Below are 26,191 nucleotides of genomic sequence, written 5' to 3' on the forward strand. Positions count from 1 at the left end.
TCTAACTAAGGACCCCACCTTCACGCTTCCTTAGTTTTGCTTGAAAGCCCCACTACCCTCTTCCGGTGAGGTCTTTTACCCTGGGTGAACACCACTGTTCTGGTAGCTCCAGGGCGATTTCCTCTCCTTCCTTTCGTGGGGATGGAGATTGACCCTGAGGTTTGGGCCACAGAGGGAAGAGTAGGCTGAGCTTTAACGGCCAGTCCTGGGAAGATTTCTCCAACAGACCCTGCTCCCTTTGTACACGACAACAACAATATCTCTAAGGCCTGAGACTTGTAAGAGACTCCGAGCCATAACAGGCAATCTTAGGTCTCAGGGCCTTTTGCAACTCTGTAGTCCAGGTAATGCTCCTATTCTAGAAGTTAAAAAAAAGCTAACAGAGAATGCAGGCTAGTCCAGGACCTCATTAAAAAGGCAATAGTTCCCATCCATCTACACCCCAATCTCTACACCTTGCTGACTGACACCAGGATGTTGAGTGAGTCACAGTATTAGACTTAAAGGATGTCTTTTTTTGCATCCCTTTGCACCCTGAATCTCAATATTTATTTGCCTTTAAAGACCCCTGAGATCAGGCCACGCAGTTAACTTGGACAGACCTCGCAGGGCTTCAGGGGTAACTTCCACCTGTGTGGACAGGCTGTTTCCCATGACCAGCCCGATTTCTTCTGCCACTCTGCTGACACCCTTCAATATGTGGATGATCTTTCATTGTGCGCCCCCACTGAGCACAGTCTGAAGAAGGCACCACGGCCCTCCTTAACTTTCTGGCTCAACAGGGGGTTATAAGGTTTTTAGGGAAAAGGCTCAACTGTTTCAACAAACTAAAGTATCCAGGACCGGTCCTCTCAAAAGGGATGAGGTCATTAAGTGAGGAAAGAATTAAACCCATATCTTCTTGTCTCCTTCCTAGGATTCTTAAACAATTCAGAGGCTTCCTAGGGACACTGGCTTTTGTAGGCTGTGGATGCCAGGGAATGGGGAAATAGCCGTCCCCTGCATCATGTGATTAAAGACACTCCGATGAGAGGCACTCTGTCCTGATGTGGGGACCAGAGCCTAGCGATGATTATGAGCTGTTCAGACAGGCTCTCCTGAAGGCCCCAGCCTTAAGCCTCCTGACAAGAAAGGCTTTCAGCTTATACGTCACTGGAAGAAGAGGAATGGCTTGGTGGAGCGTCCTCCCTCAGACTAGGGGACCAGCCTAACAATGTTGCTGGGCTGCTGGCTCACCAATAATGGGCTGTTGAAATATCTTGTCGTGCTGTTAGAAGGCCCTGCTATTCAAGTTAAAACCTGCGCTGTAGGCCGGCGCCGCGGCTCACTAGGCTAATCCTCCGCCTTGCGGCGCCGCCACACCGGGTTCTAGTCCCGGTCGGGGCACCGATCCTGTCCCGTTGCCCCTCTTCCAGGCCAGCTCTCTGCTGTGGCCAGGGAGTGCAGTGGAGGATGGCCCAAGTCCTTGGGCCCTGCACCCCATGGGAGACCAGGAGAAGCACCTGGCTCCTGCCATCGGATCAGCGCTGTGCGCCGGCCGCAGCACGCCTACCGCGGTGGCCATTGGAGGGTGAACCAACGACAAAAGGAAGACCTTTCTCTCTGTCTCTCTCTCACTGTCCACTCTGCCTGTCAAAAAAAAAGAAAGAAACAAAACCTGCGCTGTCTTAAATCCTGCCACTTCTTTCCCCAAGGATATGGGGGAATTGCCTTATTGTGAACAAATAGGTTTATAAACGTATGCAGCCAGGGGTGATTTAAAGGAAGTCCCTTTGGAAAACCCATACTGGACTTTTCACTGATGGCAGATCATTTGTAGATTAAAGTACCCAAAGGGCAGGATATGCAGTAGGGACTCTCAAGGATATCACAGGGAGTTTTCCCCTCTCCCCAGAACCAGTGCTTGGCTGGCTGACCTAACTGCTGTTACCAGGGTTTTGGAATGGAGTAGAAATAAGCGGGTCAGTATAAACATTGACTCCAAATGTGCTTTTCTAGTCCTATAAGCCCATGCTGCCATTCAGAAGCAGAGAAATTTTCCTACAGCAAATGGGTTCCTTATCAGGTACCATAAAGAGATTGATGAACTCTTATTTTCCTTCCCCAGGAGGTTGCTGTAATACATTGTAGGGGGCATCAAAAAGGAACAGATAAAATATTGGAGGGAAACCAAGAGAAGGTTCAGCAGCCTTTGCTGCCACCAACCAGAACTTCTCTGGGCCACAATACAAGGTGGTTCCCTTATCACGGGAGCTCCCTCAAGAGAAAATAAAACCACAATATAGTCAAACAGAAACTGAAAGGGCCTTATAGGAAGGGCTCACCCTGCATCTTTCAGTATGGTTGCAGGGTAAAGAGAGAATGTTATTGCTTCCCACTGCTGGAAGATGCAAATTACTAAAAACACTCCATCAGTCTTTTCTCCTGGGGAGATATGGAACTTTCCAAATAGCTTGCAGGCTTTTCACTGGACCTGAGATAAGAGAAATAACTGAGCAAGTGGTAAATGTCTGAGTTATGCCAAAAGAATAACCCCAGGCTCATAAATTGGTTACCCCTGGGATCCAATGAATGGGATTATACCTGGAAGAGGACTGGCGGTTGGACCTTAACCATGTGCCTTAAACTAAGGGAATACAGTACCTGCTTGTAAGGGTAGACACCTTTACTGCTCAGATGGAAGCCTTTCCCTGTAGAACAGAAAAGACTTCAGAAGTGGTTGAAACCTCAGATTGCCTAGAGGATTACAAAGTGGCAATGCACCTGCTTTTAAAGCAGCAGCAACTCAGCGAGTGTCCTCTTCTCTAGCCATCCAATATCATCTACAAGGTGCATGGAGACCCCCGTCCCTGGGGAAAGTGGAGAGGATCCACAGTGTGTTAGAAAAACACTTAAAGAAAGTGACTCAAGAGGTAGGTCCCTCTTTGGGTGGCCCTCCTCTCCTTAGGCCTCCCCAGAATCAGAAATACTCCTCAGGGCTGCTCTGGTCTAAGTCTTTTTGAGATGTTATGTGGCCGATCATTCTTCACTAATGATTTACTAGTAGAGCAAGAGGTTACTGAGCAAATTAGACACACTACGCTCTCTCTCGGTTCCAGGAGGCGTTGAGACGTCATCCCTGAGAGAAGGGAGAGCGGTGTGAACTGGGTGCTGAGTTCTTGTGAAGACTCTTCCCACGAACACTGCCTCCTGCACCCCTTGCAGGAGGCCCTTCCACTGTCACTCTGCCTACCTCTTCTGTGGTAAAAGCATCGGGCTGCCACTCCTGGACCCATCACACTTGAATAAAACTCCTGGACTCGACAGGGGTGGAGACTGAGACTATCGACTTCCTGACAGAGAACATGCCAATTCAGTAAGAACCTCTAGAGGATCTTAGATGCCTCTTTAAAAAGAAAGACCTGCAAGATAAGTAACGGGCCCCTTGTTGATTCTTCCGTCTGCAGTTTTGGGGCTGTGTCAGGTAACAGGGCAGATAGAAGCAGATCTAGGTATCATTGGGGGAATAACTCAGAACACAGGGATGGGGGACTATGATGACATAAACACAGATGGGTATTGGTACAGGGCACTATAGGTGATAATCTCTCAAAGATTGGTTACCATTATGTAGGCTGACATCTATGTTATGTGACCTTGGTGACATCGCTTGTACCCAGCCACCACCAGTCAACTCAACTCATCTGAATGCCTTCTTCAAAGTCCACCCACTCCTCTTGGAACACTGTTTTGTATTTTCAAGAGTTCCAACAAGCTGTGGGGTAATATGTATGCCCTGGTTTATTCTGTCAAGACTGCAGTCTAACACCCCCGCCTCGGTCATGGTAGTTACAGGACAGCCTCTAACATTATCATGCCAATATAATTACCCAGGAATCCTAGGCTGATAGTATGGATAAAGGATGGGACAGAAACATACCAAAAGAAAACCAAATATTTATGGGGCTGGTATAATCTGAGTGATCAGACTCAAAAAGGAAAATGATTTCAGCATTGGTAGATCACAAACAAATATGACAGATGCTGGAGTGCATAGCTTCATAAAGAAGGCAGAACGGAGCTGCTGGCAGCATTAGTGATGGCCAACACGTCCATGGTCATGCAGGCTGAGTTAAATTCTTTAGCTTCCAAAGAAAACCTGTGTGTTCTTCTGGCCTCCAATGTTCAACATCTCTTTCTGCACGCAGGAAGGAAGTTCTCTGACTGCCGTACTACCCAAAACTGTTAGGATTAGGTGCTTTACTCAGTCCCTCCACAACTGTAACTCAACACAATATTTCCTCTTTGTCTTATTAGAAAATTCAATTCGGGTCTTCCATGCCTATCTTATCTACTTTATATGATGACTGTGTATGTATATCGTGCAAACAATCTCTAAAGCATAGCTGGACCTCATGACAATGGTGAATTATGCCAGCACAGTGATTATGCCTAAAGGTTGGCCCTTGCTTTGTGGCAACATCTCACATATTATCCTCCCCAAACCTTACTCTGGTCTGTGTTCTGTGGGATGGGCCATTCCTCTCATAGTCTCACCCCTACAGGCATTCAAACCCAACACAGCAGGTGTTCATTATGATGATAAGCTATGTTACAGAGTATAACCAGGGTAGTGGTGATAGCCTCTTCTGTTTTTTCCTATCTCTGTACTGGTGGCACAGACCCATAATGAGATCAATCAATGAGTCTGTATACTCACTGCTTCCTGCTGGACAGGGCCGTCATTGGGAACTGGCAACCAGGGACTCCATCGTGGAGGTTGTCTGAGGGCCCATGAGAGTGGAACTTGGATGTATCTGGTTCCTTTTGTAGCACCATATGTACTTGGGCAACTTGGGAAGAAATCAGTAATGTAAAAAAATTTAGGATCCAGGGTCCAAATAAAAGTATAAGTTGTATACATATGAGCCCTAGAAAAGGAGGCCACAGCCACAAGAGCTAGTTCCCATCTCCAAATAGCTAGAAAGTTGAATTATGAATTTTGTTTATATCTTCATGGATTTGATCAATTAAGAATTATCTGAGAGATTGAAACAACAGATTTATACTAGCTCCCAAAACTCTATCTTTTGTTTGACTAAGAGATAATAAGTAGCAACACGGTTTTGTAAGACTCCCTACTGGGCCTGGCTTAACGATTATATATGATAAAGCTATGGCAGTGTGGCATTGGTAGAACTCTCCCCTCCTGGCTAGGAGGAGTTTCTGCCTCTCCCTTCTTTCTATAAAACTTTGCTAAAATCACCTGCTCGTCTTTCCCTTCATTAGCCTCAGACTTCACCACCGATGGAACATAAGCTCAGGGCTCACATCAGCTGTAAAGAGTTGGCGTGGGGAAGCACAGTTGTTGAGAGCTCCAAGCCCTGGGCACCATCTGGGAACAGGGAGAGGGAGCAGAGGTGAGCAGCTCCTGGACTTCCTTCCTCTTCAGCACTGAAGTGTGTCAAGACCTTTTGTAAAGTCCTTTAAAGGGACAGATGAATGATGGCAGAGGGGAGTTGATCAGGGAGAGAGCAAGATAAGGGAAGTTTATGTTAAGGAAAGGAGCTGTAGCTGTGGCATAGTGGGTTAAACTACTGCCTACAATGCAAGCATCCCAAATGGGCAAAGTGTTCAACTCCTGGCTGCTCCACTTCCAAACCAGCTCCCTGCTAATGCATCCTGGAAAAGCAATGGAAGATGGCCCAGGTGCTTGGGCCCCTGCACCCACATGGGGGACCCAGAAGAAGCTCCTGGCTCCTGGCTTTGGATCAGTCCAGCTCTGGCTATGTAGCCATTTAGGGGGTGAACCAGCACATGGAAGACCTCTCTCTGTATTGCTACCTCTCTCTGGACCTCTGTTTTTCAAATAAATCTTTAAAAAAATGTAAAAGAAAAGGAATGTTTTAAATTCAATTACAAATAACAAAAACACAATATTTGAACTATTATTCATGAATCTTTCTATCTATAGTTAAGTGTTTATGTAAGGGGACCTAAATTTTGTCTCTACTCCAGATGTGCAAATAATAAATGTGCTACTAATGAAGACTCCAGTGTATCTAGTAATTACATTTCCCTGGTTGCTCGCTGTCAGAGTCAGGGTCCTCGAGGGAAGCATAACCATTAGGACACCCATACATATGCTGTTACGGAAGTAGACATGTCCCATCATCTGCCTCCTGCGTGTTGGAGAACCAGGAAGCAGGTGGAGTAGTTCATCTATGTCTGACAGCCTGGAACCAGAAGCTCCAGATGTCTGAAGACAGGGGAAGAGCATGTCCCTTCTCAAAGACAAAGTCAATTCACCTTTCTTCCACCTTTTTGTTCTATTCAGGCCTCAATTGTTTGGACGATGCCTACCTGGTTTGGTGAGAGTGATCTTCTTTACTTAGTTTATCAAATCAAAAGTTAATCTCTTCTTACACATCCAGAAATAACATTTTACCAGCAACTTGACCTTCCCTTAGCCCAGCTGACACGTTTTTTTTTTTTTTTTTAAATAAACAACATACTATTCTACAAAAAAATGGGAGTAACTGGGAACTCTGAAAATGTGTTGCTTCTGTTTTGGCTGGAGTGAAAGTGATGGCCATACTCCATGTTCACCTAGCCCTGTTTCCTTTTTCTCCAGGGCATAGAACCAGTCTGGCCCTGGAGTCTGTGATCAGATAACTAGCCTCCACCAGATTCTCTGCTGTTGCTTTCTGGCCAAATTGTGAAACTGTAAATGAGAAGCCACTCATGCCCTCAGGGATGGCCGAGATCTAAGGAGCTTTGTGCTGAGTCATCACCCAAGAGGATGGGGGGGGCTCCAGGCCAGGAACATCCACCCACCTCAAAGACTTGAAACTCAAGCTACATAGATAGTACAAAAAATATGTAAAAACGCAATACATAACATTAAACAGTATAAATACCAAGATACAAACAAGGAGAACTAGGGAGGTTCTGTAGATGCCAAATGAGTGGGCTGGAATAATTTGAGTCAAGTTAGGAAGAACTTACTTGGATGAGGTTTTGAAGTAGCCCTTTGATGAGGAGAGATCAAGGTGAGAGAGCATTGCACAGAATGTAGGCTCCAGGAGCCCCCATGTCTGGCCCCTTCGTCACTGTTACGGTCGGCACCTAGCACAGTGCCTGATGCAGGTGGGCAGCCTTAGAATAGGAATGACTCGGAATCAGGGAGAGGGATGGATCCATGATTGAGGAACTCTAATGAGTTCAAAATGAGGAAATGTGTTTGGAAAAGGAGGTTGGAGCCTTGTGTTAATCTGGCTCCTCAGAGAAGCAGACACTGAGATGGGATTAAATGCACAAAGATTTTATCAGAGAAGCACCTGAGGCAAAATTAGGGGTAGGGAGAATCCAGACAAAACTAACTAGCTCTACTAGAACACTCGAATATGCATTAGCTTGTGAGTAAAGAGAAAAGGAAGCTGGGGTAGAAGCATCTAAGTTTCCATGTGACCCAAAAGAGACCATTAGAGAGCCCTTCAGTTCAAGTCAGCTGTGAGATATTTGGGAAATTGCCCAATACAAAAAATATCTGTTAGAACTAGAACCTAAATCTCCTTTATTCTCGGGTCAGTGTGCTTTCCTCTTATGATGACTCAATAAAAGCATCTGGCTTTCTCAGACTTGAAGGGGAATTTTGGTGTAATCTGTTCTGAGTTGAGAGATAGGACAGGAAACTTATGTAAAAAGGTAACCTGTAAACCATATGGTTTGCTGGGACTAGGTCCAGGTTGGCACCTGGAAAGCCACCTGCAAAATACCAGTTCCAAATTCCTGCTCTGTATTTGCAACTACCTTTAGCAAGAAAAGCCCCAGGACAAGGTCACGGGCCAGATGATTGACCTCCCGGAACTCAGTTTCTTCATGAATACGGTGACAGGTTTCGACTGGGTGCATGCGAACATCCACTGCACTCTATGGCTAAGAACCCAGCTGTGTGGACGCACTGTGGCTTCAGCACTGGGGGCCAGGAAAAACCACACATCTCGTGGGTGGGATGAGATGGTGCCAGACTTACTTCTTTGGGGGCTATGTTGAATGTGCAAGGAGAGCATTGCATTTTGATCACATATTTGTCATGTGCCCAGCTTCAGGTTAGGCTTTGGGACTACAATGATGAACAAGACATGGCCCCAGACCTTGAGGAATTCATTGTTTGGTTATAAGACTTGTGGAGAGGTGGAGAGGGATGGGGAAAAGAAGAAGGAGGTGGGGGAAGGGGTGTCTTATGGAAGCTTGGGGTATCACATAAGCTCTGAGTTGATTTTGCCAAATGAGATGTCTCATGCTTAGGGAGGGTGGGAGGAGGTTGACCAGAGTGGGGTCTGGAATAGGAGTGGTGCTCACTCCGTGGTTTGCTGTGGTCACCAGCGTGGCAGGCACAGGTGACCGAGTGTAGAAGACTCCAGGCTGTTCCTGGCCCAGCCACACCCGTCCTAGGTGAGAACTCTGCTTTCTTGGTCTGAGTGCTGCTTCTGCTGGGAAATGCTTTGCGGTGAGGCAGAAAATGGTGATGCCGCACTTTTAAGAGCTGATGAGATGAGGGGGAGAACTTAGAGGAGAAGCTAAGTAGATGTGATCACAGGAGATACAGAAGAGGAGAGGAGAAGTGGGAGAAGACTGTCTCCTGGGGCCAGGGAGGAGAGTGTGTGGGGCGTGCCTGGGGACGGGAAGCTCTGGGTGCAGAGCAGGAGAGCTGGGGAGAAAGGGAGAAAGGATGGAAACGTGAAACTGAGACTTTTGAATTGGATTCTGTCCCCTTTTGATTTTTGAAAGGCAAGTCTAAGTTTCCTTTTATAATGTGTTTGGTTGCTTGTGACTCTTTTGTCACGGGCACCACAGAAGGGCTTGGCATTCTGAAGGCTTACCTTACATACAGGCACAATGGGCGTGCCTTGCTATCACAATGGTATTCAGATGCATTTACAACGACCTGTGACATTCAAGGTGTAACCAGTTATTCCTCATGAATGAGTTGGAGAGAAGGAAGCATTTGATCTGTTTGAAGGCTGCGCTGACTCTCACTGGGTGAATGATCTTGACTCTCTGAACCTCAGCTTCCTCATCTATAAATGAAAGATGATTTTTAAAAGCCCTCCTTAAAGACTTGACAAAAGGATCGAATGAGATTGGGTGTATAATATAAAATGAAGAGGCAGGTGCACGTTCTGATTCAAAGTATGGGCTGTGAAATGAAACACACATGGGTTTGGATCTTTGCTCGGTGCTTGTCCTGGGCGTTAGGCTACCTGTGAGAAGCAATGCATGTAGAGTGCTTGCACAGTGACGGTGTACAACTTGCACGGTGAATCTTGAAGCACTGTGCAAGTGGCTATTACTATTTTTGTAATTTTCACGAAGGCCCAACAGTACCGAACCACGACAGACATGTACCGGCAGTGGGGTCCTGTACCAGTTGCCTGCTGTAGCTGTGTCACCACCACACACAACACAAACTTTTACTCTTAGCGTTCTACAGGCCAGGGGCAATACAACCCATTTCACTGGGCTAAAGACTAGATGTTTGCAGGACTGGCTTCTTCTGGAGGCTTGAGGGGTGAGGCCATTTCTGGCCTTGTATTTTCTGCTTCCAGAGTCTGACTCCATTCCTTGGGGCCTAGTCCTCTTGGTCATCTTCAAAACCAGCAGCAATCTCTTTTCTGAACGGACAACTTCTCTCTCTGACCCTAACTCTACTGCCTTCCTCCTATAAGGACCTTTGTGATGGCAATGGGCCCATGGATGATCCAGGATAATCTCTCCATCTCAAGAACTGTAATTTAATCCCTTTACCGTACAGGTGATATGGTCACAACTTCCAGGCATTAGAACGTGGACATCTCTGGATGGACATTATTCAGTCTATCACAGATACTCAGGGAAAGGATAGAGGATTCCCCAAAAAGAAAAAGCTTAAAAATTGAAAAGCTCATTGCAAGTGGTTAACTTGGCCAGTTGCCTCCTGCCACCTGCACCTTCTTGGGGGTGTCTGTCAGTCCACACGCTCATCACTGTACACGTCTACCCTTTTACCTCTTCCCACTTTCCCCCTTTCTTCTGTGTTCAGAAGCTGTCATAAGACTTGATTCGTGACACTAGTCTTACAGTTTTGCTATCATATGGACTTGATTTTGAATTTTGGCTCAGTTGCCCTCAAAATGCCATGACCTTGGCCCAATCTGTTAACCTCCTACACCTGAGATACCTTATTTATTACAATGAGTGTCATGTCATTCACCGCATCGTCTTTGTAAACTATGAGATAACCCTTTGAGAAAATACTTGATTGCAATCATAGCGAATTTTCACCTCTGCTTCTTGTTCTTCCATTCTCCTCTCTTTTGGGGGTTCAGCACAGCTTCCTTGAGGACCTCCTGTGTGCCAGGCAGTATCCTAGGCCATTTCACTTCCACGGTCTCATTCATTTCTCTATTGCAGAGCTTTGGACTTTAAGTGTGGCCCTTGGCTTTACCCTGGGCTCCCACAAGGCTGCCCAGTTCCTGCTACCTGAGGCCTTGCAGGCAATGCGAAGTTCTGCTCTTTGGTCCCGGCGGTGCTTGGCGGGCGGCCAGCCCACAGCTCTGAGCTCATGTTCATGTAGTTTGCTTCTGCTGGGCTGGCCATCTGAAGGGAAGTGGGTGACTAAAGGACACAAATGTTGTAATTAGTAGGAGTGGGAGTAAAAGTTACTACGGTTGTAGCTGTACTGGCACGCACACCAGAGTGCCACGCCAAGTGTTAACTTGTACTAATGAGAAGTGGTATACAGGGTGGCTGCCAAGCTATAACTCATCTATAGGAGAATAAAAAAAGTGTTTTCTCTCTGGACCGATGTCACCTTGAGAACACAGGCCTTGGCTAGCAGAGGGCTCTTTGAGCCGCTTAGAAACTGGTGCCTGTTCCTCTGGGCAGGCATAGTCCCTGCCAAGGCACAAAGCTTGTCATGCACAATACTGTTTGCACTTCAGTCCCCACCTACGCCCTGGGCTGTGGCAGGAGAGCAGAGCAGGTTCAGGCCTTGACTGTGGTTTGAATCATTGCTCCACATCTTGCTGTTGGGTGACCTTAGGCAATTGACTTCATTTCTCTGTGACTTGCGCTCATTATCTGTAAATTGGCAAGCACAACTATATCTATTTTTAAAATTCTTGTGAGGAGGAATGCAATGATTTAGCCTATGCCCAAGACAAGATGGCACCTAGACCTGGGTAGCACCATGTGAGCGAGAGTTAGCCTGATTCTTAGAGAGCTGCAAATTTAATGACTGGAGGAGAGTCCCTTGTTTTCCCTTCCAGCTCCAGGCCCCAGGCCTCCCTTCGCCCTAGTTTCTCCCTGCCATTCTCAAAATATCCTGTCTGTTAGCTCACCCTCGCTGATGCCCTATGATAGCAACAAATCCAGCTAGGAACCAGGCTTGCACGTGGGCATGCTTCAGCGCACATTTGATTAAGAACTTACTCTGTCCAGCTTAGTGTATTTGTGTGATAAAGGCTAAGCCGTTGGAACAAAGAAACCTACAGTGGTGGTGGCTTAAGAAAGATAGGAGTTTTCAGTTTAGAATTACCACCAGCCAATCTTTTGGTCCGGATGTACTTCTGCTCTCAGACTGTCTTTCCAGGAAGGTAGCCTGTGTCTTCCTGAGTTATAACAATCACATACCAGTCACGTTACCATGCTCAGGAATTAGGGTTCATTTACAAGATCTCTGAACCTAAGATAATATTTAGACATAGTCTGGGCTCTGAGAAATCTGGAACCGGTAAACAGTTCCCCTTATTGCATCATACCTCCAGCCCACCCTACTGGCTACTGGCTCATTATCCCCCTTCAATCTTCATAATCCATCTATTCATCCTGGAAAACCCCACTCCAGTGTTTTGCTTGCAGTGGTTGGATCAAAATGCCTGCAGTCAAGAAAAGACTATTTTTGTCCTGAGACCTTATTTGGTAGCTGCCTGAAACAGGATTCTTTCTTCTGGGTGTATAAATGTTCGTGTGGTAGAAGGTGACCATGCAGAGAGCGTCAATGCCTGTGATTGTTGATTGTCATCCGCCATAAATGGAGCTGGCAAAATGAACTCTTTATCCATAAGAATTGCTGGAAATGTTGATTGTGCTCCAAAAGTGTGATGTGCACGCGGACAAGCCTAGACCTCATATTTGTAAAAGGGGCTTTATTTTGCCATCTGTTCTTTCATTTTTCACTTAAAGATCTGTTGGGAGTAGTTGGCCATGCTGCTGTCTTCGTTCCCCGGAGTACCTTCAGGCTGCAGTTCCTGCCCTCACTTCTCAGCCTCCGACCAGCAGCTGCAGGATGCAGAGGGGGCCCCTCCCCTCTCGGCTTCCAGCAGTGCCATGCAGGCTCTATGGGACTTGGCGGAACCCTGTTGGGGTTGGTGCTAATCTTTGGAGACAAATAAAACAATTCAGGATGCTCAGCGTGTGAGGAAATGTGTATTCACTTGCACTTCACTCATGCACGTATCCTTTTGTTCAGAAATTATTGGTTGTCTACTTTGTATTATTCAGTGTATTTGTCAGGCTACAGGTTAAACAGCTAAAACAAAGAAAGCAAAAAATGCAGTGGCTTAAGCAAGCAAGCAAGTAAGACGCCTTTGCTCTCTACAGGCACAACCCAGGCAGGCAACGTTGGCAGGACAGGGGTCTGTGGCTCATCTATCCCAGCTACCAGAGCCTTGCAATGTGTGTTTGTAGAAGCATTTGAGGATACCTCATTCCCTTGCTCCACAGAAGAAGGCTGTGTTGTCCAGCACTGACAGAGTGTGCTCAACCCACTTTGACAATGACAAATGTGGTGAACTTAAGAAACATCATAAAATGCTTATCTGAGATTTATTTTAAAACATCTTGCATTTTAGACAAGTTTTTTTAAAAAGAAAAACCTGTTTATTATACCTGAAAAGCAGGCAGTGGACAAAAGTTGTTTGCATTAGAGAGAAAGCTTATGCAGATACCAGGAGGTATCTAAGCTAACACCCCCTGCGGCTGTAACCCCAGTCCTTCAGTGAAAGGTTTTGCATCAAAGCCCTGTCTGCTATACTGTCACCAAAAATGGTGCTTCCATCACCTGCATCTCTCTGGAGAAAGCTGAACTGGGTTTTGCAGATGCTGATGTGCAATTGGAAGAAGATTCCAACCTCCTTCTGTGGACAAGAGTAAGAGCTCCTGTTAGCTAAGGTCGCTGACAAACTGGCTGGCTGCTTGCAGAGGAGGCAGAGAGAGACAGAACAGCACATGTGGATGTGGGAGCCTACCATTCATCCCCTGCCCTCCCTGCTCCTGCTTGCCTAGATGAAGGAAGTACAATCACCTGTCAGTATCCACAGGGATTTATTCCAGGGATCCCTTGGATACCAAAACTTGAGGATGCTCAAACCCTTATGGAAAGCAGTGTCGTATCCGCACATGACCTGTGCGATCCTCCCTTATCCTTTGACATCTCCAGATGACTTGTAATACCCAATGCCATGGAAGCAGTTGCTGTCCCGTGTTGTTAGGAAATGATGCAGATGCTCAGTATGGAGGCAGCTTTCAGTCTGCAGTTGTTTGAATCAGTGGATGTGGAACCCGCGGTAGCTTTTTGATCTGCCTACCCCTCCCCCTTGACAGCTGGAACCTCAGTGTTTCAGCTCAGCAAGGGGTAACCTTTTTTTCTAAATTAATACCCAGAATAAAACAGCCCTCTTCTGGGTGGTCAAAGCTTTCCAGGAGGGGAAAGGCGATTTCCTGTGAGCCGAAGAAGCGGCTCAGCACACTCAGCCCTGCGTGTATGAACACGTGGTCACATGGCCATACCAAGTGGCAGGGCACGCTGGGAATGTGCTCCTTGGCTGGCTTAGGTGAAGCTTTCTTACATGAGAGAAAGTAAGAAAAAACTGTAGGGGAGTAGTTTCTCATTTTGGTGTAGAGATTATGTGTGGCACCGAATTCTTTCTCATTTGCTCTCTCTCACCCTATCCCAGATGTGTATTTACATTTGAAAAGTTCCCTTAACCAGAGAAGGCTTTCAGCTTAGTGGTCAGGACACCTGAGGCCTGCATCGGAGTCCTTGGGTTTGATTCCTGGATCCTTACTTCATCTCCCTCCTAATGCAGAACGCTACCCCTGTGGGGAAACCTGGATTGAGTTCCCAACTCCTGGCTTCAGCCCCAGCTCCACTCTGGCTATTGCAGGCATTTGAGAAGTGAGCCAGTGGATAGAAGCTTGCTTCTGCTCTCTCTGTCTTTCTGACTCTCACATATAAAAAAAAAAAATTTTTTTTAAAGTTCCATTAAGTGCAGTGAGATGAGCTGAACCAAAATCCCATGCCTTTTCCAAGTCCCTGGAAGAGGTAATTGCTGCTTCATTCACAGAGCAAGTCCAATCTTGCCATTAATGTCTTTCTTCTTTGGGACACTCTTTCATTTTTGCTGTGAGTCAAGTCATTTATCAAACACTGTTGCCATGGGTTTCAAATACACTGGCTGGCCCCGAGGGGCAGCAGCGTCCGTTAGCTCGTGTTGCAAACGAGCCCATGATGGCATGACTGGGCACTCGAATACCATCAGGGCTGGCGCACATGTGACTCAGATCTGCATGGCTCTTATGTGCTGCCAGGAGAGAATTATCTCGAGGTACCAATTACAGTTATCGTGTACGGCTCCCCACTGTGCTCAGGGCATTGCGCTTGAGGCTGTATGTCTGTGCTCTAATCGAGATCCCTGGGATCACCTCCCAAGTAAACGACTCACTCCAATCCCTTGTGTTTGACTTGACTCAAGAAGGACCCGACACTGTTATTGTTCCCTTCGATTAATCAATATTTACTCCCTGGATCTGGGATGGACCAACATTACAGGACTTCAGGGTGTTGGTCCCCAAATGTGGGGAATATTTATGGGAAGGGCAACTAGCAGGGGCTACCCCCTTTCGCCATCTCTGTCTTCCGGTTTCCCGAGTAGTTCACCGGCGTCTCAGCATAGAGACGGTGCGTCTGTGGGGCTGAGGATGCTGGAATGGCCGCTGGGTCTGCTCTTCTCAGACAAAACCCACAGCACAGGCTCCGAAGGGCTCAGTCGTCCCACTCGAGTGCAAGCCACTTACTCGGCAGCCCTGAGTGTCCCGTGAGCAGCCGTGGTGGGCCCCTGGACCTGTCCAAGCCTGTGCGTGGGTGAGGAGTGCCCCATCCCGGGTTTCCTAGCTCCCTGGGGAAGCTTGCTGTGTCCCTGGGTAGTCACCTGGTTTTCAGGCTGCTTTTTTTTTTTTTTTTTTTTTTTTGACAGGCAGAGTGGACAGTGAGAGAGAGACCTCTAGAGAGAAAGGTCTTCCTTTTGCCGTTGGTTCACCCTCCAATGGCCGCCGCGGTAGGTGCGCTGCGGCCGGCGCACTGCGCTGATCCGATGGCAGGAGCCAGGTGCTTCTCCTGGTCTCCCATGGGGTGCAGGGCCCAAGGACTTGGGCCATCCTCCACTGCACTCCCTGGCCACAGCAGAGAGCTGGCCTGGAAGAGAGGCAACCGGGACAGGATCGGTGCCCCGACCGGGACTAGAACCCGGTGTGCCGGCGCTGCAAGGTGGAGGATTAGCCTAGTGAGCCGCGGCGCTGGCCTCAGGCTGCTTTTGAGGCTCCAGGTCAAGGCTCCTGTTAACCCATCGATCGGCATTGCGTGATTTCTGCAGGCACTTTCCTCCTTGTTCTCTGTGGCCCCACAGGCACAGCTTGGCCAGCAGCAGAAAGCTCTGTGTGATGCACAGGGTCAGAGTGATGGTTTCTGAGCCGAGCTCTGGCTGCATTTCAAACCTCATCTTCCCTGACCTGCCTCCCTCCATGTGCAAAACCACCTTTGGGCAGTGCGCGAGCTACACAGCCCCACCAGCAGCGCTGCCAGGGGCTATGCTGTCAGCTCTGGCTTCCAGCTGCCTTGCACAGTACCTGAGTATGGCTGTGAGCAGTTTAGCTATCCGCTTTGAGTCTTAGCTCCTTGTCTGTAATATAGCAGTTTTAATAAGGCATTGCCTTGTGGGATTTTTAGGAGAATCAAACAGGACAGTGGAGCAAGCGCTCTCTGATCCCAATTCTGGCTGTTGACTGTTGACTGTATTTCTTCCTTTGAGAAATGTCTTTTTAGATCTATCGCCCATTTGTAAATTGGACTTTTTTTATGTCGTTTGAATTCTTAATATAATCTTGTTACAAAACCCTGTCAGATGTATGGCTTGCTATTTTCTCCCATTCTGTAGGTTTTCTCTTTGCTTTGTTGATTGTTTCCTTTACTCTTTGTTGTTCAAATGCTCTTTAGTTTTCTGAAATCTGATGTGTCTAGTTTTGCTTTTACTTCCTGTACTTTTGAGGTCTGATCCAGAAAAAATTCTTTCCCATTCTGAAATCCTAGATGTTTTCCCTGTGTTTTCTGCTAACAGTCTCAATGTCTCAGGTTTACCTTTAGATCTTTAGTTTTTGAGCTGAGTTTTGTAAATTGTGACAGACAGGGATATAGTTTCATTCTTCTGCATCTTTATACCCAATTTTCTCAGCACCATTTATTCAAAAGACCATGGTTTTTACAATGAGTGTTCTTAGTGCCTTTGTTGAAGATCAGTTGGCTATAAATGTGTGGGTTTACTAGAGTCTTTTTTTTTTTTTTTTTTTTGACAAGCAGAGTGGACAGTGAGAGAGAGAGAGACAGAGAGAAAGGCCTTCCTTTGCCGTTGGCCCCCCAACGGCCGCTGTGGCCTCAGCGCTGCGGCCGGCGCACCACGCTGATCCGAAGCCAGGAGCCAGGTGCTTCTCCTGGTCTCCCATGCCAGTGCAGGGCCCAAGGACTTGGGCCATCCTCCACTGCCCTCCTGGGCCACAGCAGAGAGCTGGACTGGAAGAGGAGCAACCAAGACAGAATCCGGCACCCCGACTGGGACTAGAACACGGGGTGCCAGCACCGCAGGTGGAGGATTAGCCTATTGAGCCACGGCGCCGGCCAGTTTACTAGAGTCTTGATTCTGTTCCGCTGGTCTATCATCTGTTTTGATGCCAGTACCATGCTGTTTTAATCACTGTAGTTTTGTAATATATTTTAAAGTCAAATAGTATAATGCCTCCTACTTTATTCTCTTTGCTCAAGATCACTTTTGCTATTTGAGGTCTTTTGTAGTTTCAAGAGCAGTGTTTTTTTTTTTTTCTTCTGGTTCTGTAAAAAATGTTTTTGGAATTTGACAGGGATTGTATTGAACCTGTAACTTGCTTTGGATGTTATGTACATTTGGCTGGTATTCATTCTTCCAGCCCAGGAACACCAGATGTTTTTCATTTTTATTTTATAAATGACTTATAGCTTTCATTGTAGAAAACTTCCACCTCTTTGGTTAAATTTATTCCCAGGTATGTTATTATTTTTTGTAGCCATTGAAAATGAGATTGGTTTCTTTTTCGGATGAAACACTATTGGTATACAACAGTGCTACTGATTTTCGTACATGGACTTTGCATCCTGGAACTTTGCTGAACTGATTTATTCATTCTAACAGCTTTTGGGGGGGCACCTTTGAAGTTCTCTCTATATAAGATTATGTCATTGGCCAACAGTGATAGTCTGGCTGCTTCCTTTCCAGTTTGGATGCCCTTTGCTTCTCTCTCTTCCTGATTGCTGTAGCTAGGATCTCCTGTACCGTGCTAAATAAAAGTGGTGAAAGTAGGCCGGCGCCGTGGCTCAACAGGCTAATCCTCCGCCTTGCGGCGCCGGCACACCGGGTTCTAGTCCCGGTCGGGGCACCGATCCTGTCCCGGTTGCCTCTCTTCCAGGCCAGCTCTCTGCTGTGGCCAGGGAGTGCAGTGGAGGATGGCCCAAGTGCTTGGGCTCTGCACCCCATGGGAGACCAGGAGAAGCACCTGACTCCTGCCATCGGAACAGCGCGGTGCGCCAGCCGCAGCGCGCTACCGCGGCGGCCATTGGAGGGTGAACCAACGGCAAAAGGAAGACCTTTCTCTCTAGAGGTCTCTCTCTCACTGTCCACTCTGCCTGTCAAAAAAATAAAAAATTAAAAATTAAAAAAAAAAAGTGGTGAAAGTAGGCATCCTAGTTTTGTTCCAGATCTTAGAAAGTGTTCAGCTTTCCCCCAGTCAACATGATGGTAGCTGTTGAGTTGTTGCATATGGACTTTATTCCTTTGAGGTACAAATTTTATATCTAATTTGGTGAGAGTTTTTATTGTGAAGAGTTGTTGAATTCTGTTACATGCCTTTTCTACATCAACTGAGAAGATCTTGGGATTTTTGTCCTTTATTCTGATGATGTGGTATATTACATTTATTGATTTGGGTATATTGAACCATCCTCACAACCCAGGGGTGACTCCCATTTGAGCATGGAGAATGATGTTTTTAATGTGCTGCTGGATTTGATTGCTAGTCTTCTGGAAGTTGAGGATTTTTGCATCTGTGTTCATCAAGGACATTGGCCTGAAGCTCTTTCTGTTATATCTTTCTCTGGTTTTGGTATCAAAATAGTGCTGGCTTCATACACTAGATTTGGAAGAATTCCCTCCTGTCCTATTTTTGTAATCATTTAAGAACTGGGGACAGGTGTTGAGGTACAGGAGATTAAGCTGCCCATTGGGATGCCTGCATCACGTATTGGAATGCTTGGTTTGAGTCCTGGCTCCTGTGCTTCAGATCCAACTTTTTGCTAATGCATCCTGGGAGGCAGTAGATGAAGGCTCAAGTGCTTGGGCCTCTGCCACCCACACAGTTGGAGTTCCTGGCTCCTAGCTTCAGCCTGGCCCAGCCCTCTGGCCATTGCAGGCACTTGAGGAGAGAATAAGAGGATGGAAGATCTCTCTTTTTCTATCACTCTACTGTTCAAGTAGATGAAAAAAATAAACTTTTTTTTTAAATAAAAGGATTAGTGTTGACATTTTTCTCTTGCAGCTTGGAGAAGCCTCTCTTTATCTTTAAACTTGGAGAACTTGATTACAATACATCTTGGGGTAGACTTGGTTGGGCTAAATCTGACTGGTGATTTTTGGCCTTTGTGTGTCTGGATAGTTGGATCTCTCTTCTTTGCATTTTTGGTAAAATTCAGCAGTGAAGCCATTTGGTCTTGGATTTTGTCGTACCCGAAGCTACCAGTGCACTTGGCAGATTATTTCCTTTTTTTGACTGAAGCTACTTTGAGTTAGTCTTCTCTCATCTGCAATGGAAAAACCCATCTTACTCAAGGCTCAGTACCTGAATGCAGCTGGAAAGTGACATGGCTGGGTGTCTAATACAGTAGCAATAATGCTTATGATAGTAGATAACATTGATTAAAACTTATTAGATGACAATCCCTGTTTTAAGTGTTTTGCATGTATTAATTCATTTAGACCGTACAACTCTTTAAGGTAGGCATTTTACTCCTGTTTCATAAATGTTTCATGAAAGTGTGTCAGATAAAGATTTCTTGGCTAGTGAGTTCAGAATCAGGATTAAAACCTACACACCCGAGGGAGCAGAAGGCTATCCAAAAAGCTTACCTTTTAATGCTTTCCAAATGATGCTCCCATTATCTAAAACACTCTTGAACTGTATTTCAAATGGGCTGTTTCAAATGAGCCAGTGCATTTCAGAAAATAAATGAGGCCGTGCACAATCACACTCTGTGTTGAGCAGAAGGGCATTCTTGCACTTGCTTCGTTACTTTATCATGTGTGACCCTCAGTACCATTTAGCTGTTCACACAGGCCAAATACGCCCTTAAAGGAAAAGGGATGTGAACGTGGAGGCCAAGTGTAAAGTGGGCTTGAAGGGAACCAGCCTACAGTGGAGGGCACAGACGCAAAGAGGAAACCCACAATAAACACCACCAACTTTCCAGGCAGTGGTAACGCTTCCCGCTGGAGGGGTGAGATGATAGTGCCCTCGATACAGCACGTGTGCATGTGTGCCCTCTCATGTACAGTTCCTTACAGTCCCAGCTTGGCTCCTCCCCAACGTTTTCTCTTGGAGTTGTACATAATTTTACAAAATTAGCATATTTATTTTTAACGATTATTTATTAAATATTAAAAAGGAACAGGAAAGGTAACAGAGGGAGGCAGAGAGAGGAGAGACAGAGTGAGGGAGAGAGAGGGAGAGAACTTTCCTTCTATCAATTCACTCCCCTGATGCCCTTCATGGGGCTAGGCCAGGCTGAAGCCAGGAACCCAGAATTCCATTCAGGTGTCCACACAGATGGCAGGGACTCAAGTGTTTGAGGTCAGCTGCTCCCTCTCAGGATGCACCATTATCAGGAAGTTAGATTGGAAGTGAAGTAGCTGAGACTTGAAGAGGCACTCCAAGTGGGATGCACGTGTCCCAAGGGCAGCATTGTCTCTGGTTATTTCTCCTCATTGTCCTTGATGTAAAATAACGGTGTACTTTGTGAAAATCATCCATTTGACGACAGCACGCCACATTCTGCATTCACCTGCTTATCTCCTCATTCATCTTATTTCTTCCACTGGGGCATTTCCTGTCAGCTAGAAGTTGTCTCCAGGTTTGCCAAGACTCAGTGGAAGTATCTTAGGCATGAATGCTCAATAGGTGAGGCTGCTACTTCCTACTAAGTCCCATCACTGAAGACCAGGGTGTCCTACTGTGACTGACAGTACGTGTGATCGCTAGATTAAGGTGGTCACTGCCAGAAGTTTCCAGTGAATGCTAGTTTTCCCCCTTTGCAGTTAGAAACCAGTGAGGAGACAGTGTTGCACCAAGCACAGACCTTGTCTGCCACAGGTCCTTAAGGACCACAACCTTGTCTACCTCACATCCTTCAGAGCAACTCAAGACAACTGCATAGGGCCCAGTGCTCTGGCACAGCAGGTTAAGCCCCTGCCTGCAACACCGGCATCCCATATGGGTCCGCTTCCGATCCAGCTCCCTTCTAATGCTCTTGAGAAAGCAGCTGAAGATGGCCCAAGTGCTTGGGGCCCTACACCCACATGGAAGACCTGGAAGAAGCTCCTGGCTTCTGGCTTGGGTCCTGCCCAGCCCTGGCCATTGCGGCCATTTGTGGAGGGAGCCAGTGGATGAAAGATCTCTCTTTGCCCTTCTTTCTCTGTAACTCTGCCTTTAAAATAAATAAAAAATAAATCTTTTCTTTTTTAAAAAAGATAGCTTCCTTAACCCTGTTTCTCAATAACAAAAATAAAAACAACAACAACAAAATCTTTAACAAAGTTTTTTTTCTTCTTTGTATTTCTTATGACTCTGAGGTTACAGTGTTCATTTGGCTGCTCTTCAAAACCAGCACAGTTGTGCCCAGCACTCACGGAGAAGTCCTGCAGCACGTGCAAACACTTCTTGTCGGGACGGCTGAAACCATTCAGCTTTGCTATGAGAACCTCCTTTGCTTCCCGCCAGCATCCAGAATTTTCACATTTGTTCACAAAATCTGTCGGCTTCCGGACTAGTGAGGTCTCCATGGTGCTCTCCTGATCCAGGGGCTTTCAAACCTGAGTCAAGGTGAGAAGCATCTGGAGAGCGCTAACATTCGCTCCTGCTGCTATTCCAGACCATTCGCATCAGACTGTGTGAGGGTGGAGCCGAGCAGGAGTCTGTTCCAAAGCTTCTCAAAGTGATTCTATTGGGCAAGTAGGTTCCACTGAAGTGGAAGCTACGTCAAAAAGGAGACGCAACTGGAACATCATCACTGAGTGTCCGGGTACCATATGCCTTCCTACAAAAACGTCCTTGCCTTGTTTGCTGTACGTGAGAGTCACCCGGGGAGCTGTTAAAATTCCTGGTGGCCAGGTTGCAACCTGCACCACCCACATGGGATTGTCTGGGTGTGGGAACCAGCATCTGAAAATTTCAGGCATGCCAGGGGATTCCAACGCGCATCCAACTTCAGGAACACTGCTCCCGAGACTCCTGAAGAGCAGTTGTGTTTCCCTGAAAGATCATTGGCTCTGGAATCCTACGGTTCTGCTGCTCACTGCCATGTCAACTCTTAGACAATATTTCCTAATGAGGAAAAAAGGGATACAGATGCTTGTTCACTCTTGTTGTCTGGACTGCAAGCGAATACATTTGCTAGCACATTGTAGCAAGGGTCTTACTCCATGACAGTTCCTCTTGCTGCTATATATAACACACTGCCACAGGGTTCAGGGCTTAAAACAGCACATGTTTATTATCTTACGCTTCTGGAGGCCAAATGCATTTCACTAGAATAAAACCAAGGGGTTGGCAGGGCTGCTTTCTTTTCTGGAAGCTGTAGGAGAGGCTGTGTGGTTCACGTCCACGTTCCATCTTCAAAGTCAGCAGCAGCCAGCGTCTCTCTCGTGTTGCTTCCACTCTGGCTCTGACCTTTCTGCCTGTTTCTTCTATGTTTAAGGGCGCTTCTGATGGCACCATGCCTATCTAGATAATCTAAGGGACGCTCCCTGGCATGAGATAGCTGGTTAGCAATCTTTGTTCCGTCTACTTCCTTCATTCCTGTTTGCAATGTGAGGTGACATAGTCACTGATTCTGGGCATTGAGAAGTGGACACCTAGGGAGGCCATTGTTTTGTCCGTTATACCTTCAATGCCTTTGCCTCTGATCAGGTTGCAAAATGTAACTGTGGATTTACATCAATTGATGTCCAAGAATACATGATACTCTTGCTAATGTTTTATGAACTTGACACCAAGTAAATGGTAACTATTGTAGACCATGTTTAACCATTTGTCCTACAAATAGATAGAGCCTTTCTCTGCTATGTGTTGAAGGGACAGTCTTAGGCACCTCTGTGTTCCCTGATCCATCTGCATAATCACATTTGAAGGGACCAGAGATGGCCATCTGATCCCTGGGGAGTTCATAAGTAGGCTTGTTAGCAGTTCATTAGAATTTTTCTTTAGAACTTGGGGTAGGAGGTACAGATAACTGTAGTTGGCAGCTGCTGCACTCTGGACCCAAAAAAGAATATAGAATTAGAACAAGAATTGGCAATGTGGTAACTCAATGCCATATGCAGGTCAGGGTTTGAACAGAACAGGAAGTAGAACAGAGGGGAGGGTGGGCTGCAGGGACACAGCTGAGCACATTCACAGAGAGAGGCTGAGATGCAAGACTTTCCCGAGCTGAAAGGGAGAGCCTCTGGTTTTCAGAAAATTCCTATTCCTATAGCCTTGGCTACCTTTTGAAAAATGTTTCGAGCAAGGTGTTCAAAACCAGGACTTGTGGCAGTGGAGAGAATTAGAGAGCTAAATTATCATTCTGAAGGCTTTTACACAACCACTGCCATTTTCCCACATGGAGAAAACAAGATAAAAACTCTTAGGACTTGTGCATCCTCATGTTTCTGACCTTCCATCTTTTACAAATACCAACATGGAAAGTTCTATAGGGAAGGCAAATGCACTAGTTAGAAATGTTTTGGGTAAAATTAGAGGCAGAACCAGTTAATGGCAGCTGAAATCAAAGGGCCAAGAAGACTGGAGGTGACTGCAGGGTTTACTTGGGCCCCATGATGGCTTCAGCGCTTCCTGCCCTGGTCAGAGGAGGACGCCTCAGTCACTGACTTCTTTTTCTGGTTCCCACTGCTTCATGGTCACAAGATGGCTGCTGCAGCTTTTGATATTTTGGCATCAGCTTTCCAAGACAGAATGAAGGAACAGGAGTAGTGCATAAGGACTTTGTATCCCCCTAAACTTTGGTCATTTAGCTAAGAAAGAAGCTTCTCCAGCCAACTTCCCCCTATAGCTCTTTGGCCAGAACAGGCTCACATGGCTGCCTCTAACCCAGCACTGTCAAAGGGGAACGAGGCAGCCCATGGTTTAGTTCACACGCAATGAGTCACCTGTAACAGGAACAGATGCCTTCCCCTTGAGATGCGTGGATTCCTACGGGCTGATGCTTTGTTAACAGGGTTGAAGCAGGACGAATGGCTGTTGGGTCGCCAACAAACTCTGTAGCAAGTGAGTAATGAGATGGCTAGAAGGAGGAAGAGGAGAAATCACTCACTTCTTGGTTTTGCAAAAAAGGTGCTCTAGCAATACTATGACAGGAGCTCTAGAGGGAGTTGCTGGTTCCACACCAGAAACACATTTCCCTGTATTTTGAAGCTTTCCAGGTTCTGGGTTGAATCTTGCCCGAGAGTCACCCTTAGCTCTTCACTTTCAAATGCTGAAAAATTGGGGTCAGCGCTGTGGCACAGCGGGTTAACGCCCTGGCCTGAAGCGTTGGCATCCCATATGGGCGCTGGTTCGAGTCCTGGCTGCTCCACTTCCAATCTGGCTCTCTGCTATAGCCTGGGAAAGCAGTGGAAGATGGCCCAAGTCCTTGGGCCCCTGCACCCGAGTGGGAGACCTGGAAGAAGATCCTGGCTTCTGGCTTTGGATCAGCTCAGCTCTGGCCATTGCTGCCAATTGGGGAGTGAACCATCGATGGAAGACCTCTCTCTCTCTGCCTCTCCTCTCTCCGTGTAACTCTGACTTTCAAATAAATAAATCTTTAAAAAAAAAACATGCTGAAAAATTCCCCTGGATGGCCATGGGCAGGGCCAGTCAACACCACTAGACGCTCTGAGCACTGAACAGATTTGGGTTCCCCTCTTTCTCCCTCCACCCCACTATAAGTAATTCAAAGTAAAAATGAAATCCAACCCATAACATCCAATGCCCCCATGATTTATTTCTACTCTAACATTTTCAAGTGATGATATCAAATTTTTCAAGAAAAAATGAAAACTGTGTGTATGTGTGTACGATTGCAACTTTTCTGGTGCCGTAAAATACATGCGTGGTCTCAATCTGGGGTAAAACACGACTGCTTGTGTAGGGCAGGGTCTCCAGCCTTGCATATTATCACTGAAACCCAAGATACTAAAAATTTTTAAAGATTTATTTTATTTGAAAGGCAGAGTTACAAGGTGGGGAGGAGAGAGAGAGAGAGAGAGAGAAAGAGAGAGAGATCTTCCATTCAACAGTTCACTCTCTAAATGGTCATAATGGCTAGGGCTGGGCCAGGCTGAAGCCAGAATCCAGGTACTCCATCAGGATCTCCCACATGGGTGAAAGGGGCCCAAGTACTTGGGCCATCTGCTGCTGCTTTCTCAGGTGCACTAGCAGGAAGCTGGATTGGAAGTAGAGCAACTGGAACTCAAACCAGCACCCATATGGGATGCCAGTATCACAGGTGATGGCTTAACCTGTTGCGCCATAATGCTGCCCTCCCCAAGATAATATTTTTTTATAAAGTATCACCTCAATGTTGTGAAGGCTAATTCACACCATCAAAGGAAGGATAACACTCCCAAGGCATAGCTATAATTAAATTTTAGTAACCACATAAATACATGTAAAGCAGGTAAAATACTACTTAACATATAGTGAATACTGTATAAAGTGTTTGATACTGTTGTTATAGATATAAAACGCTTTCAGAAAGACAAGAGTTCCCATGGTTTATACGAGGTTGGTGTACTTCAGAGAGAACAGTGGAGGGAATGGAAGTGGGAGATAACTCTTGCTGAGCATCTTCCCTATCCCAGGAATAAGAAAGACATACAGATGTTATTACATTTAATCCTTGTTACAAACCCTATGGGATGAGTATTATGGCCGCTTGATCAGTGAGGAAGTTGGAGCTTATGACTTGTGCAAGATAAACAAGTTAAGGCCGGCGCCGCGGCTCACTAGGCTAATCCTCCTCCTTGCGGCGTCGGCACACCGGGTTCTAGTCCCGGTCGGGGCACCGATCCTGTCCCGGTTGCCCCTCTTCCAGGCCAGCTCTCTGCTGTGGCCAGGGAGTGCAGTGGAGGACGGCCCAAGTCCTTGGGCCCTGCACCCCATGGGAGACCAGGAGAAGCACCTGGCTCCTGCCATCGGATCAGCGCGGTGCGCCAGCTGCAGCGCGCCTACCGCGGCGGCCATTGGAGGGTGAACCAACGGCAAAAGGAAGACCTTTCTCTCTGTCTCTCTCTCACTGTTCACTCTGCCTGTAAAAAAAAAAAAAAAAAAAAAAAAGATAAACAAGTTAACAGCGAAGTAGGAGTGACTTGTGTAAGATCACAAGTCAGCAGTAAAGCTAACTCGGATCTGCCTCACTTCATTGAGCCATACCTTCCTGAAGTATACCTGCTGTGTGTGTGTGTGAAAGATGGTTAGGGCTCAATTTTGGTAGAAGGGCAAAAACGTGAGCTATTCATGAAAAGAACACCCATTCCTCTTGAGCTGGAATGTGGATACCCCTAGA

Source organism: Lepus europaeus, chromosome 16, assembly GCF_033115175.1.
Source record: "Lepus europaeus isolate LE1 chromosome 16, mLepTim1.pri, whole genome shotgun sequence".
Lineage (NCBI taxonomy): Eukaryota > Metazoa > Chordata > Mammalia > Lagomorpha > Leporidae > Lepus > Lepus europaeus.